General features: G+C 27.0%; 1 protein-coding gene across 1 annotated transcript in view; it reads left to right on the top strand.

Annotated features, from left to right (window-relative positions):
- The first annotated feature begins 4460 nt into the window (after nt 1–4460).
- Nucleotides 4461–17624, top strand: part of LOC119601501 — an 81997-nt gene continuing 68833 nt past the window's right edge. Inside the window, exon 1 of the mRNA XM_037952461.1 lies at nt 4461–4499. The gene's annotated coding sequence lies outside the window, so the exon portion shown is untranslated. The remainder of the gene's footprint in view (nt 4500–17624) is intronic.

The following is a 17624-nucleotide window of genomic DNA, read 5'->3' as shown; positions in this document are numbered from 1 at the left end:
AACGAATACAAAAACGCAAATGCGTTGTGCAGTAAATGCAACAAAAAAATATATACCTAGTGTTAATTAGCAAAATATAAATTACTACTTTTCTTACCACTGGACACCTGAATACAGAATACTACTGGTACTATTTGTTTTTTTTTTTTTTTTTCGAGTATTACACACATTTTATTTTTGTATCTTCTTTTTTGTTTTTGCTGCTTTAGGTTTGTTATTTTGTTGGACAATTTCAGTATTATTTTAATTAAGTAAGTGCAGGCAACACTACCATCTTGATTTGTATCCAAATGCATCTTCTCACAAATACAAACATTGTAATGAAGGCTAGATACTTTATAGGTTGTAAGGAGCGTACTAAGTTTTACATACGATTGGTAACATTTCAAATCTTCCGAAAAGATAGATCGATAATAGATAAATACAACAACAAAATTTTCTATAAATAGAGAATTTCTCACATATTTTACCATTAAAAATAGATTTTTTAAAAATTTTCTATAAAAAGAGAATTGTTCAAAAATTTTCTATAAAAAGAGAATTGTTCAAAAATTTTCTATAAAAAGAGAATTTTTCAAAAATTTTCTATAGAAAGAGAATTTTTCAAAAATTTTCTATAGAAAGAGAATTTTTCAAAAATTTTCTATAGAAAGAGAATTTTTCAAAAATTTTCTATAGAAAGAGAATTTTTCAAAAATTTTCTATAGAAAGAGAATTTTTCAAAAATTTTCTATAGAAAGAGAATTTTTCAAAAATTTTCTATAGAAAGAGAATTTTTCAAAAATTTTCTATAAAAAGAGAATTTTTCAACAAATTTCTATAAAAAGAGAATTTTTGAAAATTTTCTATAAAAATAGAATTTTTCAAAAATTTTCTATAAAAAGAGAATTTTTAAAAATTTTCTATAAAAATAGAATTTTTCAAAAATTTTCTATAAAAAGAGAATTTTTCAAAAATTGTCTATTAAAAGAGAGTATTTTGAAAATTTTGTATAAATAGAGAATTTTTCCAAAATTTTCTATAAAAAGAGAATTTTTCCAAAATGTTCTATAAAACGAGAATTTTTCCAAAATTTTCTATAAAAAAAGAATTTTTCCAAAATTTTCTATAAAAAGAGAATTTTTTGAAAATTTTTTAAAAAAGATTTTTTCAAAAATTTAGAAAATTTTTCGAAAATTTTTTATAAAAATAGAATTAAAAAAATTTTTACAAAAACTTGAATTTTTAGAAAAAAGAATATTTGAAAATTTTCCGAAAAAAAAGTCGAAAATTTTTTCTTTCTGTGAAGAGAATTTTTCAAAAGCGTCCTGTTGTCAATCGAAACAATCAACATAAAGTATTTTCTTGTAATCGCTTAGAACTTTTTGTACAAAGATTTTTCAGCTTTTTCCTATTTAAAGCTTTTGCTGTTAATTTCTTTATTTGTTTAAGCAATTTTTCCCTCTAAGCTATTTGGCGCTATGTCATCCGTGGCCTGTGAAATGCCGCGATAAGACTTTGATTCTCCTCCAAAATGTCTGCTATGTAAATTGTGCGAACCCAGTAATCAAAGTCATGCATTTTACTTACGATAAGCTTAAGTTAAATGCGCAGCATCTTTGTAATTTTATTCTTTCTTTCATTTGGTTCTTTTGCATTTGCAGGATTTTTAAGTATTTTTTTTTTAGTTTCATTCTTTTCTCGCTTTTAGTGTAATTTTTTTTTAGTACGAGTTTATTTAGCATTCGGTTTGTTGCTGTGTCGTCTTGGCTGGTTTGTTTTGCGTGCCATATGCGATATAAAGCTGTCAAGGCGCGCATTTAAATTTCAAGTAACTTTGATAGAGTTTTACTCAAAATGCTTTATGGTCTTATCACTGTGCTGTCTCAATTTTAGCCATGAAATGTAAGCAAAATAGAGTCTGATTTATATTTTTAATACTGTTTTTTAGTCATTCCGTGTTATTTCCTTTTAACTGTTTTATCACATTCACGAAATTAAAGTTTTTTAGTTTATAGTTTTTAATGCATAAGAAGAGGTAGTTCTTATGGACACAACAAATTGAATATTTTTTGAGAGTGAAAAATAAAAAAATGCATATGTATACATCATTTTTAATTAAGTGGTTTTTGGTTAATAGAGTTTTTTTTTGTTTTGGTTTTAGCTAAGTAGAGTCCTTCGAGCTATCCCAACAAAAAATTCTACAAATAGTACTAATATCCGGAAGTATTTTTTAAAGCTGATAGTAGAGATTAAAAAAGCGAGTGAACTCTCATATACGCTGGAAAACAAGAGAGCATGATCGTTTACGAGAAATATCTTTGCCGATAGCTGCTTTCACCGAATGCATTATTTAAAAGCATATTGGAAACGGTGAATCATTTTTTACTAATTTTATTTAATCATTTAAGAAAAGCTCACCGCTAAACTTAAAGAAATTTAGTTATTTTTATTATATTTGACGGATTTATTTTTTGCTGGGATAAGAAATTTGTTGAAATCTATAATTTTGCATGTTGAATTGATATGGTAGAACTCTAAAACTAGATTTTATTAATAGAGGCTATTCATTTAAAACATGTTTATTTTCTCAAGAATATTTTTTATTTTTATAAAAATTATTTTAAGATGGAATATTTTTGCATCAACAATATATATTTACATTCACTTGAAAAAACAAGGTTTTATAATTTTTGAATTTAACATTGAGTTCTTTGTATCGAAGGCGGAGTAAAACTTTCAAAAATTTTTGAAATTTTGATTCTTTTAAATCTTAAATAAGATTAGGTTGTTATAAAAATTTTGCTTTTTTGGCTTCCCCGGAGAAAAAAACTTTTGATTGTTAGGTATGTTGCTGAGATCTCCTTGTTTTGGGAACGATTAGGTTATGTTCTATGGATTGGATGGCAATTATCGAATTATACCTAAGTGTTATACTTAAGTGTTTTTATTCTCAATTTTGTAAATCGTGTAGGTACTACCGGTATTAGATTAGAGAGGAAAATTACTAAAACAAATAAAGAAATTAACAGGAATAGCTTTAAATAGGAAAAAGCTGAAAAATATTGTACAATAAGTTCGAAGCGGTCACCAGAAAACACTTTAAGTTGGTTAATTCGATTGAAAAAAATTAAGTCTTAATCTTTTTATAGACAATTTTTTACTTTTTTCTGGAAACTTTTTAAAAATTCTCTTTACAGAGAAAATTTTAAAAAATCTCTTTATAAGAAAATTTTTAAAAAATTCCTTTTATAGAAAATTTTTAAAAAATGTCTTTTTATAAAAATTTTTTTTTAAGAAAATTTTCAAAAAATGTCTTTTTATAAAAATTTTTTGAAAAATTCTCTTTTTATAGAATTATTTTCAAAAAATTATGATTATATAAAATTTTTTGGAAAATTTTATTTTAATAAAAAATGTTCGGAAAATTTTATTTTTATAGAAATATTTTCGAAAAATTATCTTTTTATAGAAATATTTTCGAAAAATTCTCTTTTTCTAGAAATATTTCCAAAATTTATCTTTTTCTAGAAATATTTTCGAAAAATTATTTTTTTATAGAAATATTTTCTATAATATATATATTTATATATATAAATCTATATATATTTTTTCTCTTTTTATAGAAATATTTTCGAAAAATTCTCTTTTTCTAGAAATATTTTCGAAAAATCATCTTTTTCTAGAAATATTTTCGAAAAATTATCTTTTTCTAGAAATATTTTCGAAAAATTCTCTTTTTCTAGAAATATTTTCGAAAAATTATCTTTTTCTAGAAATATTTTCGAAAAATTCTATTTTTATAGAAATATTTTCGAAAAATTCTCTTTTTATAGAAATATTTTCGAAAAATTCTCTTTTTATAGAAATATTTTCGAAAAATTATCTTTTTCTAGAAATATTTTCGAAAAATTATTTTTTTATAGAAATATTTTCGAAAAATTATCTTTTTATGGAAAATATTCGAAAAATTCTCTTTATAGAAAATTTTCAATAATTCTCTTTTTATAGAAAATTGTCGAAAAAATTGCCTTTTTATAGAAAAATTTCGAAAAATTCTCTTCTCTTTTCTCTTTTTAAATAGAAAATCTTTGAAAATTTTTTACAGAACATTTTTGAAATATGTTTATGGTTATTTAAAATCTCAAAGGCCTTGAATATTTCAATTTATTTGAACTAATGCAGTTTAACATTGGTCTTTATTCCTTCAAAAAAATCCTTAACTTCTGGATACAAAAATAGAGTCTAATATTTTCAATTGATATATTTGTTTATTTATTGTAAATTTTGATGAATTTTTTAAAATGAAAGATGAAAATTTATAAATTAATACATCCTGTCAAATTGTTTAACATAAATCTCACTTTAGACCTTAAAAGAGTCTATTAAAATTTTATCACATTTTTTTTTAAATCTTATGTTTATATTTATAATAAACAAAAATTACATTTAAACAATTTGTTGTTTTTTTATTACATTACAGATTTCAAGCCGCAACAAAATGACAAACTCAAAACAGGGTAAGTGATGACTGACATTCTCCTTAATATCTACAACAGCTACAATGCTATTAATGTAAATCTTTAAAGTTTTTCTCACTTCTAAACTAAGTCTGAATTTCGAAGTAAAAGTACACATACATACATAAATACAGATACTCCAAGAAAATCTTATTTATTTCAATCTTCATCTTTCAACGCGTGTCCTCAATTTTGTGTGTAAACATCCGCTCAATATCCGTGTTCATGTCAATTTGATTTAATTTTCATTCTTTGTATAAAATTGTTTTTTTTTTAACATCATATACACTCTCCTCTTTTAGTGCTGTTGGTTGTTATTGCTTCTTGGTGAAATCTTATGTTTATGCAACATATTTATGTATGCCACAATTGGTGTTACTGACACTATGGACACACCCTTAATGAAATACGATACGATACATTTCAGAGCTCGGGCTGGCTGAACTAATATAAAAAAAATTGAAATAAGCAACATTAAACAGAGCAAAAAACCATGTTGACATAATCTTCTCAAATCAAGTACTTAACGCACTTCAATTGACCAAAAATACACAAGACACACATGTTCAAATCTGAATACCAAAAGCGGTCACATCAAGTGAAATTATAATATTTTTTATTGGATTTTAAATTCATCTTTCAAAATATGTATACGACTTAAAGTAAGAGTGTTTTTTCTTAAAAACCCAGTCTGTCGGTTGGACAGACAAAACAGCTTAAGGAATTTGATATTGTTAATGTTTTATGTTCTTTTTAAGTTATTTTTGGGTTTGTTTTCTTTTAAAACTGCATCCATGAATTGCAATTCGAAACATGTTTAATTTTTATTATGGCCATCAGTTGCTTCTTCCCTTCATAAAACTGAAAACGTAAGAAATTCAACATGTATTGCTTTTGCAGATGTCCGCAAATTAGACAAATGCTCATGTATTCTTAAGTTTGTGTCCAGACTTAATAATAATTTTGTGGCTTTTATTTTGTATTTGTTTTATATTTTTATTTTTGTTCAGCCAACATTAATGGATTTATAATTATACTGTGAGAATTTTACGCAGTTTCTCATCATCATTTGTTTTAATATGTATTTGAAGTTTTACACTCAATGTATTGTCGGATGTATACTCTTACACAAACTCAAACTGATAGATGAATAGATGGCTGACATAAAAGCCCTACAGCAAAACGGAAGTTAAAAATGAAGAGTCTACTTCAATATAGTGTAGAGAGCTGATAAAAACTATAACAAATATAGATAGATAGATATTTGTGTAGTATCTATAGTGTCGGAAAAAACAGTTTGAACATAAATTTTAGTTTTTTCTTAAAACAAATCTTTTACAGAAAATATTTTTTTCAAAATCAGGGGGTATATTGGTTTTCAGTGAAAAGTCAGATGTATAGTAAAAAATCGGTATCCCCCTCTTTAATTAGAATGTTAGTAATATTTTAATATACTTCATTATTATAATCGCCACTGTAACTTTGTGCATATAGCATTCGACTACATATTAACCATTTTGATTGTTATTTTCTAGCCAAGTTTTTTTCTTGTTTTTTTACTATAAAATGACTTCCGTTAATGCTTTCACATCATATATCATAGTGTTAATTAGACAAAAGGTTAACTAGGCCAAAACACATTTTATTTGCCTCAAACATTAGTTGAGAATTTGTGTAAGTTGGTGAGCTAGTAAATGCATATCAATATGTCACAACTATTTTCAAATAGTTGTTGTCTAACACAAGAAAAGGACAATTTAATGGATCAGTTATTCTAACGTACATTTTCGGTGACATGAATGACAACAAGATCAAATTAATGAGCCAACTGTCACTCATGTATATGGAGGTGTACCTATTCGAAAAAAAAAAAAATAAAAATGGGGATGGTTGTCAAAAACAAGTTTATTCCGTGACATTTAATAAAGAATTGTTAGATAAGGTATATTTTTTAAATATTCGTTTATAACTTAAAAATTTATCTATAAACGGAAATAAACGGAATAATTCTTCAGTTCTAGTTAATTCACTAGATCAGTTCTAGTTCAATTCTAGTTTTAGTTCTAGTCAGTTTCTAGTCAGTTCTAGTCCAGTTCTAGTTCAGTTCTAGTTCAGTTACTAGTTCAGTAGTCAGTTCTAGTTCTAGTCAGTTCAGTTCTAGTTCAGTTTCTTAGTTCAGTTCTAGTAGTTCAGTTTAGTTCTAGTTCAGTTCTAGTTCGAGTTCAGTTGCTAGTTCAGTTCTAGTTCAGTCGAGTTCAGTATCTAGTTTCAGTTCTAGTTCAGTTTCTAGTTCAGATCTAGTTTCAGTTCTAGTTCAGTTCTCGTTCAGTTTCTAGTCAGTTCTAGTTCAGTTCTAGTCCAGTTCTAGTCAGTACTAGTTCAGTTCTAGTTCAGTTCTAGTTCAGTCTAGTTCAGTTCTAGGTCAGTTCTAGTCCAGTTCTAGTTCAGTTTCTAGTTCAGTTCTAGTTCAGTTCTAGTTCAGTTCTAGTTCAGTTCTAGTTCAGTTCTAGTTCAGTTCTAGTTCAGTTCTAGTTCAGTTCTAGTTCAGTTCTAGTTCAGTTCTAGTTCAGTTCTAGTTCAGTTCTAGTTCAGTTCTAGTTCAGTTCTAGTTCAGTTCTAGTTCAGTTCTAGTTCAGTTCTAGTTCAGTTCTAGTTCAGTTCTAGTTCAGTTCTAGTTCAGTTCTAGTTCAGTTCTAGTTCAGTTCTAGTTCAGTTCTAGTTCAGTTCTAGTTCAGTTCTAGTTCAGTTCTAGTTCAGTTCTAGTTCAGTTCTAGTTCAGTTCTAGTTCAGTTCTAGTTCAGTTCTAGTTCAGTTCTAGTTCAGTTCTAGTTCAGTTCTAGTTCAGTTCTAGTTCAGTTCTAGTTCAGTTCTAGTTCAGTTCTAGTTCAGTTCTAGTTCAGTTCTAGTTCAGTTCTAGTTCAGTTCTAGTTCAGTTCTAGTTCAGTTCTAGTTCAGTTCTAGTTCAGTTCTAGTTCAGTTCTAGTTCAGTTCTAGTTCAGTTCTAGTTCAGTTCTAGTTCAGTTCTAGTTCAGTTCTAGTTCAGTTCTAGTTCAGTTCTAGTTCAGTTCTAGTTCAGTTCTAGTTCAGTTCTAGTTCAGTTCTAGTTCAGTTCTAGTTCAGTTCTAGTTCAGTTCTAGTTCAGTTCTAGTTCAGTTCTAGTTCAGTTCTAGTTCAGTTCTAGTTCAGTTCTAGTTCAGTTCTAGTTCAGTTCTAGTTCAGTTCTAGTTTAGTTCTAGTTCAGTTCTAGTTCAGTTCTAGTTCAGTTCTAGTTCAGTTCTAGTTCAGTTCTAGTTCAGTTCTAGTTCAGTTCTAGTTCAGTTCTAGTTCAGTTCTAGTTCAGTTCTAGTTCAGTTCTAGTTCAGTTCTAGTTCAGTTCTAGTTCAGTTCTAGTTCAGTTCTGGTTCAGTTCTAGTTCAGTACATTGAATAATATGTATTGTTTTGTGATTAATTATTAACAAATTTTATTACAACTAACACTCTTGCTTTTAATTACCAATCCCAAGTGTATACCTTTAATACTTGAGGAAAAACGCCGGAAATATTACCACTTAAATGTCAATTCTCATCACTAGCAGCTAAGAAAACCAATTTGTTTTTATACCTACAATTTGTCGAAAATAATTGATATTTTTCAGGAAGATAAACAAAACAAAAAGGATCTTCCGAAAGTTAATACGGGAGCATATATAATAAACCGCCTTTGTAAAGACTACTGTTTAAATAAACTACTGTTGCTACTTCCACGGCGTTACTCATAAATGCGGTTAAAAACAGTACATATGTTTGGAATTAACCAAATGGGAAGAAAATAAAACAAAAACTACTTATTTGTACTTGAGGGCGTGTAACACGCGGTAACGACTATTCAACCATGTATCTTTCATTGATCTATGTATCTATACATTTTAATGGTGCTACACTTAATGCAGCATTAAATTGTCGAAAACGGTTAGTTTTCAGACAAAACTCTACACTTTTTAAAACATTTAATCGCTTACACCAATGATGGCGTCAATTTTTTTCAGTTTTTTTTTTGAATTGTGGAATACAATAGTATTTTATTTTTTGTCTTCTTATTTGGTGTCGTCATTAAGTGCACATCATTGGCACTTTTAGAACTTCACCGCCGGAAAAAACAGAGAAAAAACTTTAAATATACTACTGCCAGCCAGCCACTACACATGTATACACTTACTTGTCCATAACCATTTCATTCATTCACATTCATGCATTGACAATGCAAGATGGAAGTAGTATAAAAAGTATTAAAACACTTGTTCAGAGAATGACGACAACTCTCTAAATGACCATTTGGTGGATGATAGTTTTTTCTGTTTGGTAACTTTTATCTATCATTCTACTACTAGTATTCCAATATTACTTTTTTTTTGTCCATTGTCTACATGCATAGAAACATATTCATACATATTTTTTGCTAACATTTTCTCAAATTTCAAACAAAAAATATTAATTCACTTAACAATTGTTATTTTTTTTTATAAATAATTTCTTCTGTGTATATTTTTTCTTTCTGTTGTCTGTATATTTTAACACTATCGATCTATCAATTTTGTCAGACACATGTTGCGTTTTTGTTTAGTTCAGTATATTTATATTTTGCCTTGTGTCGTTTTATATTTATTTTTCTTCTTTTGCCTCTTTTTCACTTTGAACTGTCAAATTAAACCGATTGTAACTGTTGGATTTTGACTTGCAGTTTTTTAAATTTCTTTGTTCGATTGCCGCCTGCAAATAAACTATTGTGTAGATAGATAGATGATCAGATATGGTAGGCGTATAAGATCAGGTGTATTAAGAAAGAGTGTAAAGTGTTTTATTTTTTCTTTCTACATTTGCCAAAAAGGAGAAATGCAGATAAAAAATATATTAATTTATATTGTTTAGGAGAAAAGAAAATTTGTCTAAGTCATGTTTGACAATTATTTTTTGTGGAAACAACATTTGGCATAAATGTTTTGATCTCAAGCTTACGCCGATTGGTAGTGTGGTTGTAGGGAACTTGATTTGATTCTAATATTTTTAAGAGATTCCTAGACAAAATATTTTACTTTACGAGTATGTATGTATGAAACAAAAATGTTTTTCAAATTAAAAGTTAAATTCGTTCGAAAATAATTTATTCGCGAAAAAGTGCAGACGATAAAAATTCTATAAAAAAATATTCGACAATTCGTTCGTGAATCACCGAAGTAAATAATAAATTCGGAATGGGAAATAAAATTCTTTAGAAATTAACTTATTCAAAGAAGTGCAAAACGATTAAAATTCTACTACAAAAACACCCGAAGTTTCTGAATCGATATTTAATATTTGTTTCGTGAGTGTATGCAACACATTTAATTCAAATTGGACCTTCGCTATTTTTAGTAATGGTTATTTAACAGAAAAGCGCAAAAAATCATTCGATGATTTGTTTCTGAATATCCGAAGAAGGATCCAGTTAAATTCATAAAATACATTTGTCAACAAAATTTTTTCTTAGAAATTTGGAAAATATATATAATTTTCTTCGGGAAGAAAGTAAAATAACAAATTTTCTTAAATTCTTAAAATAAATTTATATAATAACTAGTTATACCCAGTGCGCTTCGCTACCCTGATCGTAATGAAATAAAATAAATGACCCCTTTTAGAGATTTCATGTTTCTAGGATCAATATTATAAAAAACACAAAAAGTATCTTTTGAAGAACGAAAAGGTACCAAAATTGTCATTTTATATGTTCGCGCTTACTCCGGGCTCTACGCACATAATTTCATTCATAATTTCTAGGTTCAATATTATAAAAATTTTAAAACGTACCTCTTTTTGGTACGAAAAAGTACCAAAAAGTCCCCTTTTATGGGTTGTCAATTAATTCGGCATCTACATACCTAATTACATGTTTCTAGATTCAATATTATAGAAATTTCAAAAAGTACCTTTTAAAGAACAGAAAGATAATAAAAAGTCCCCTTTTATGGGTTCTCGCTTAATCCGGGCCATAAATATTTAATTTCATGTTTCTATATTCAATATTATTGAAAATTTAAAAAGTACCTTTTGAAGAACGGAAAAGTACCAAAAAATCCCCTTTATAGCTTCTCATTTAAACCGGACTCTATATACCTTATTTCACGTTTCTAGGTTTAATATTATACAAAACGGAAAAGTGACAAAAAGTCTCATTTTATAGGTTCTCAAATAATACGGGCTCTACATGATCATTTTCATGTTTCCAAAAAGTCCCTTTATTATTAATTTCATGTTTCGATTTCAATATCATAGAAAACTCAAAAAATACCAGTTGGAGAATGAAAAAGTACCAAAAAAATATCACTTCGTACCGGGGTTCCAAATAACACCCCATTAGCGTATATAGTGTTTCTAAATGTAAAATTTTCATCAAGTTTTCCTTTTTTCCCCTTTTGGTACTTTTTTCCTCCCCATTAACGAAATAAAAATGAAATTCCAAATAGTTGCAACATCGCAGTGGGAGCCCGTTATTATGTATTCATATTATAAGTTAATAAACCAAAAATAATGTTGTATGAAAAAAGAACCAAAAATAGGTACAATTTTCTGCCTTTATATGTCCGTATATCCAAAAAGAACTAAATTTTTATTTATTCGTTAAGTTATGAAGGAGTCAAAAATATTTTTTGTATGTTCACTGGTTTAAAAGATACATGGAGTGCAAAAAAAAGTACCAAAATACAGTTTTTAACCGTTTATTCCCTAAAGGGGCCGAATTTGAAAAAAAAGTACCAGACACCTGCCCAATAATTTTTTAAATGAACGACTATAAGCTTTAAACTGTTTTAGTATCTCTTCTAGTTTAGGAGATATGAGGTTACCGAATTTTCCCGTTTTTTACCCAGCTCTTTAGTTCTAACCGCTTAGGCTGTGTGATGATGAATCAGTCAGTAGAATTTGGAATTAGAAACCTTTTTTTTATTGTATGTAAAATTGTTTAAATAATGCCATAAATTTATGTTAAAAATCTTTGAAATCGTTATAAATCAAACACTTACATATGTATATTGAATTTCTTTAATGTCATATGTGTAACAAATTTCCACGTGTGTATATATTTAAAATTGATTCTCAAAACTTAATGAATTTGAGTGATTTTTTTAATTTCTTTTCGTTTTTCCTCAAAACTAATAGATAAATTCATTTTTAAACTTTCAAAAACTCATTAAATCGTTAATTGTTGCTTTGTTGTACTCTACTCTTAAGATAAAGCGCGGTGAGGAAAAAAAATGTAGTAGTTTCGTGTCGGCGGCAAGTTTCATTACAAAACAAAAACTAAATATTGGGTGGCGTTAACATATAAACTCCAATTTTTTGTTTTCATACGAAATGAAAAAGTTTATATCCATCTTTAAGAGTATAATTAAATTATACAAGTACTATAATAAAGATTTCAAATAAAGATACCAAATATTTAAGGTGATTAAAAGGGAAAAAACAAAACAAACCGTTTTTTGAAAATTTTTATTTTATAAATAAATAGTTTTTAAATGCAATAAAACTGTAGTGTTTGTTAAAAAAAAGTTTCAAATTTAAGTTGCTATATATTTACGATTCGATATGAGCTATAATTATGGAAATCGTTTTCAAAACAAATAATGATTCTGAGCCTTTTTATGACTACTGTACGATAAGAATAGGAAAAAATATTCATTAGGTTTTAGTTTTATAGAGCGTTATGCATAATTTGTATTTTAAGTTTATTTTTCTCATTTATATAAATCTCTTTAATTTTCAATCGTTAAAATGTTTTGAAAAATATTTAATTAAGAAAAGACAAATGTGTTTATAGCAATTTGGGTAAATATTTGAATATATAAAGATTTTAAAATTGATAACTTTTATACATATTTCTACTTATCATGGTTAAACTGACAATTTTGAAATCTTTTAGAATAAAACAGTAGTGGGTTTTATAATACAGATAAATACTACTCAAAATAGATTAAGAGTGCTATGCCGAATCTGATATACCCACCATCAAATCATGTGTATTAAATTTCAAGTGAATTTCGGAAAATGGACCTATACTATGTAAATCGATGTTTTTTGCTACCACAATTTAAACATTTATTGGATTTTTTCTAAACTGATTCAGCATATATAAATAGTAATATAGTCAGGGTGATGTCATATTTAATAAATTTGTTTAATGATTTGAATTCCTGTATATTTACTTATGGACAATTTTGGCCAGATTAACTTAAGGCTTTACAAAGATTTTTGTTTCAATAAAACTTGTTATGTCGAATAGCAAGCCTTATATGAAGGTTTTGATCCAATATGAACCGATGCTCATATTACTTGACAGAAAGATTTTAGATCCTATAAAACTAGTTCATGACTCGCTATACTGGTATTTTTAAGCCAGTTATGGACGTTAATGTCATTCTAAATGAAAGGCCGTTTATAGGGGCTAAGATAAATTATAGACCGATCCGTAAAATACACTTTGTTTTTATAAAACTTGTTTATGTCGAATTTCATTGCTTTACTATAATTTTGAAGAAGTTGTTTATGTCGAATTTCGTTGTTATTTTTTAATATTGGAGCAAGTTATAGTTATGGTGGGAACGTTATATGGGCGGTAGGGTCAATTATGGGCCGATCTCCATAAAATTTGCCAGAGAGATTTTAGTTCCCCCAAAACTTGTTTACGTCGAATTTCATTGCATTGCTATCATTTTGAAGCAAGTTATGAGCGTTATAGGAGTTTTCTGAGAGGGGCCTTATATGAGAGGTAGGGCCAATTATAGACCGATTCTCATAAACATAATGGTACGGAGATTTTAGTTCATATAAAACTTCTTTATGTGGAATTTCATTGACATACTGATGTTTTTAAACCAACTTATATGGGAGCTATGCGAAAACATGGACATGGACCATTTTCAATACCAAACAAACTGCATCAATAAAAATTTCAGCTCCTTAGCTCTTCTCGTTCGGACTCTATCGTACTTTCAACAGACAGACGGACGGACATGGCTAGATCGTCTTAGAATTTAATAAGGATCCAAAATATATATACTTTTGTGGGTCTATCACCGATGTGTTACAAATGACAAAAACTATATTGTTTTTGTCATTTTTTTATGGTGGGTAAATAGAAGATTTATTAAAATTTAAAAAAAAATTTCAGATTTATCATTATCGTTCGCGAATGAAACAGAAATATTAAAATATTCAAAAACTTGGTATAAAAATAAATTTGTCTATACAAAAAGGAAGTTAGTTAATCATCTTCTATAAAAAATAATTTCATTGAAAATTTTTTATAAATGAAAATTTATGTAAAATTTTATAAAAATTAAGTTTGCAAAAAATTAAAATTTATTGATATTTTTTTATGAAAAGAAAACTTATTGAAAATTTTCTACAAAATTTTTTAGAAAATATTGAGAAGGTACAACTAGATATAGATATGTATATCAGTTTTCTTTTCTTGCTTTTCCAGTTTTATCAGAATTTCTTTAGTTCTATTTGTTTTAGATTCTGAAAATCTCATAAAACCTTTTTCATTATTTTATATAGTTTTTTTTTTTTTTTTTTAATTTTAAACTTGTTTTTTATTCCTTGTATTTTTTGTTATTTTAGTAGATTTTATTTCTGTTTACTTTTTTATGCCTTCATTACATTACATTTTAATGAGCACCGTTTTATGTTTTTATTTTCTCCTAAATATGTTGTAAAACACTAAAATGTATAACAAGTAAATGTAATTAAAAACAAAAAATTAATTGTTACTACAATTTCTTGTTGTCGTTGTTAAAAATTCACAACGCAACGCACAAGGCCGCAGGGGAATACAAAAACAAAGAATGGTTATAGGAAACTTTAAGTATGATTTTGTGTCGCCTAATTTAGTACCACGAAAATCTAATTGAATGAAATAACACCTTTGAGAATTAGAGTTTTTTCAGAAAAATCACAAATCTTATAACAAAAGTAGATAGAGTAGGGAAGAGAGAAGAAAACATAAAATTACACAACTGAAAATTGAAACTTACAAGGTAATATGAAACCTAGTTTTTCTTACCACCAAATGTTTAAATTTATATCTCAAGAATTTGTCATTTTCCACTTCTTGTGTTTTTTTTTTTAATGTTATGCATAATTAACTGTTGTTAAATAATTTTCAAGTACTAGTACACAAAAACAACAAGAAAATTCTCATATTACCAACAATAATCATAATTATAATGAATAATGATAAGAGTTGCTATAAGGAAAACCTAACAGAGGAAATACAGTTTGAAGCATTTTTCATATACAATATTATTTTGTTGGTTTCAGTTCAATTGTATTATACTTTAAGGTTTTTTAAGTTAATAAAATAAACCTTCATTTTTTAAGTTTTCCTATTCTAAGACAACAATGCACTTTTGTTGTCACAAGAAGTCAGTTAAAGAGAATGTGTTGTGTTTAAAAAAAAAGAACTTTTGTCAAAAAATATTAAGAATAATACACGAAAATTGCTAGACCATAACCAAAACTAAACAATGGTTTCATTCACACCATCATCCTGTTTCGTTTCTTATTTTTATTCTTTATTCAGATTACTTTTGTTTTTTTTTTTTTTTCTACCAAAACTTGAGAATAACATGCATGACTTTAATCGAAAATTTTCATATATATTTTTACAACACCCTACATATTGGAATATTGTTTTATGGGTGTAAACTCTCCACCCAAAAGGGTAATCAAAATGGGTAATACAAACAGGGATTGTTAAGTTTATTGGTTCACTTATACATAGATGAATAAAATTTAATTTCATAATCCAAAGATCAAACCAAACGTCATATGGATATATAAAAATTTATCAAAAATGTTCTATAACAAGAAAATTTATAAAAAATGTTCTATAACAATAAAATTTATCAAAAATGTTCTATAACAGGAAAATTTTTCAAAAATGTTCTATAACAAGAATGTTTATCAAAATTTTTCTAAAAAATATCCAAAAGTTTTCTACAAAAGAAGTTATTAAAAAAAGAAAAAAAAGAAAGTTTGTCTATAATCTATATATATATATATATAAAAGAGTAGTGTTACTGACTGACTGATTCATCATCGCACAGCCCAAACAGCTGAACCTAGAATCATGAAATTTTGACAGTAGATGTGTTTTTGGATATATAGATCCACTAAGGAGGGATTTTTGAAAATTTGTACATTTAGGGGTAAAAAAGGGGTAAAAACGGGTAAACAGGTTTTCTTAATTATCTAACCCAATATTAGTGATACAAGAAAAATTTTAAATACACCTGTACTCACTCTTAAAACGATCAGATGGGTGTCTGGTACTTTTTTGAAATTCGTACTTTTAAGGGGTGAAAATGTGTAACAAAGGCGATTTTGGTACATTTTTTGGCTCTTTATAACTTTTTAACTAATAAACAAAATAACATTTTTGTAAATATTTTGAATATATCTTCCAAAGTTATGAGACACTTGTTTCGTACTTTTTTAAAATTCAGTCCTTTTGGACTGTAAAAGGGAGAAAACTGTACTTTTGGTACTTTTTTAGCTAATGTGAAAACTTTGATTTATTGAAGTATTCCTACTAAAATAAGTAATATTTATTGAAACAAAATTTTTGCTATTTAACTGGGGAAAAAAGTACCAAAAAGGAGAAAAACGGGAAATTTAATTTTATTCGAACTCATTGAGCCAATTTTTATAAAATTTTAAAAAGTAGTAGTAAATTTGTTTGGTACTTTTTGAAAGCACAATTTTTCTGGAACAATTGAATGCAGATTTGAATAGTTTGAGTTGTGTCTGTGATATATAGATTTAAATACGGAACATTTTGTAAACTTAATTCTCGAAAAAGTATATTTCTAAGCGGAAAGGGAAACAAATTGTACTCTTTTTATTAGTTCTTTCCACTAAGGTAGAATTTATTCCACTTTTAGTACTTTTTTTTCTTCAAATGATGCTTTTTGTATGTTCTATAATATGAATTCGAAACACATGATTATTAAACATACACGGTCCTCATTGAATAAGATTCTTTAAGAGAGAACTTTTTAGTACTTTTTATCTCATAAATTGTACTTTTTGAATTTTCTAAAAACATCAACCTAGGAACATAAATTTTAACATACATGGTCTTGACTAAATAATAAAGTGTGAACTCTAGTACTTTTCCATTCTTCAAATGGTACCTTTTGGATTCTCTATAATGGTTAACCGAAACACATGACACACAGTCCTTATTAAATGAGAATTTATTGAGAGAGATTTTTTTAGCTTTTCCGATGGTACTTTTTGATATTTTTACGATATTGAACATAGAAATACAAATTTAAAACGTAGGGACCTTAGTGAATGAGAATCTACTGAAAGGGACTTTCATTCATCAAATATAGAACACAGAAACATAAAATTTTTGATTAAATGAGAATCTATAAGATGTATTTTAAAGTACTTTTTTATCAAATAGTACTTTTTTATCAATAGTATAATGTGGAAGCTAAACAAATGAAACTAAAAATACAAGCTTCTTACTGAATACGAATTTATTCACGTGACAATTTAATTTTCTATAAAAGTAAACAACATTTTGTATGTATTTAAATTTGGTTGGGGTAGCGAAACACCCAAGTATGATAGTCTGCTATAAAAGGGAACATTTTACGACAATTTTCTATAAAAAACGAAAATTTGTCAAAAATTATCTTAAAAAAAAAAAATTTGTGAAAAATTTTCTTAAAAATAGAAAATTTTTCGTAAGAATTTTTAACGAAAGAAAATTAAGGATAATTTCCTTTAACAGAAATGTTATGTTAATAAGTAAAAAGTTAACAGCCTTACAACCCTAACCTTCTTACACCTTTTTAAGTTAAAGCAGGGTAATTCCACAACGACTTTAATCGAATAAAAACATTTTATTGTTAGATCCCGTACTCTCAAACAAAATGTATGACTTGAGCATATCTATCTACATATCTATTCTTTTAGTGGGTTGTATTACTAAACCTCATGTGACATTAAAGCATAAACAAACATGATACAGAGCAATGAATTAAACTCGAACAAAAAAGGAACTGCAAAAAAAAAAACAAAAATGCAAAAAAAA

The sequence above is a fragment of the Lucilia sericata genome, unplaced genomic scaffold (assembly GCF_015586225.1).
Source record: "Lucilia sericata isolate MDLA Ls3-8-SP2 unplaced genomic scaffold, ASM1558622v1 Contig000171F_arrow, whole genome shotgun sequence".
Lineage (NCBI taxonomy): Eukaryota > Metazoa > Arthropoda > Insecta > Diptera > Calliphoridae > Lucilia > Lucilia sericata.
The sequence above is the reverse complement of the archived record's forward strand: the minus strand, read 5'-3'. Positions and strand labels throughout refer to the sequence as shown.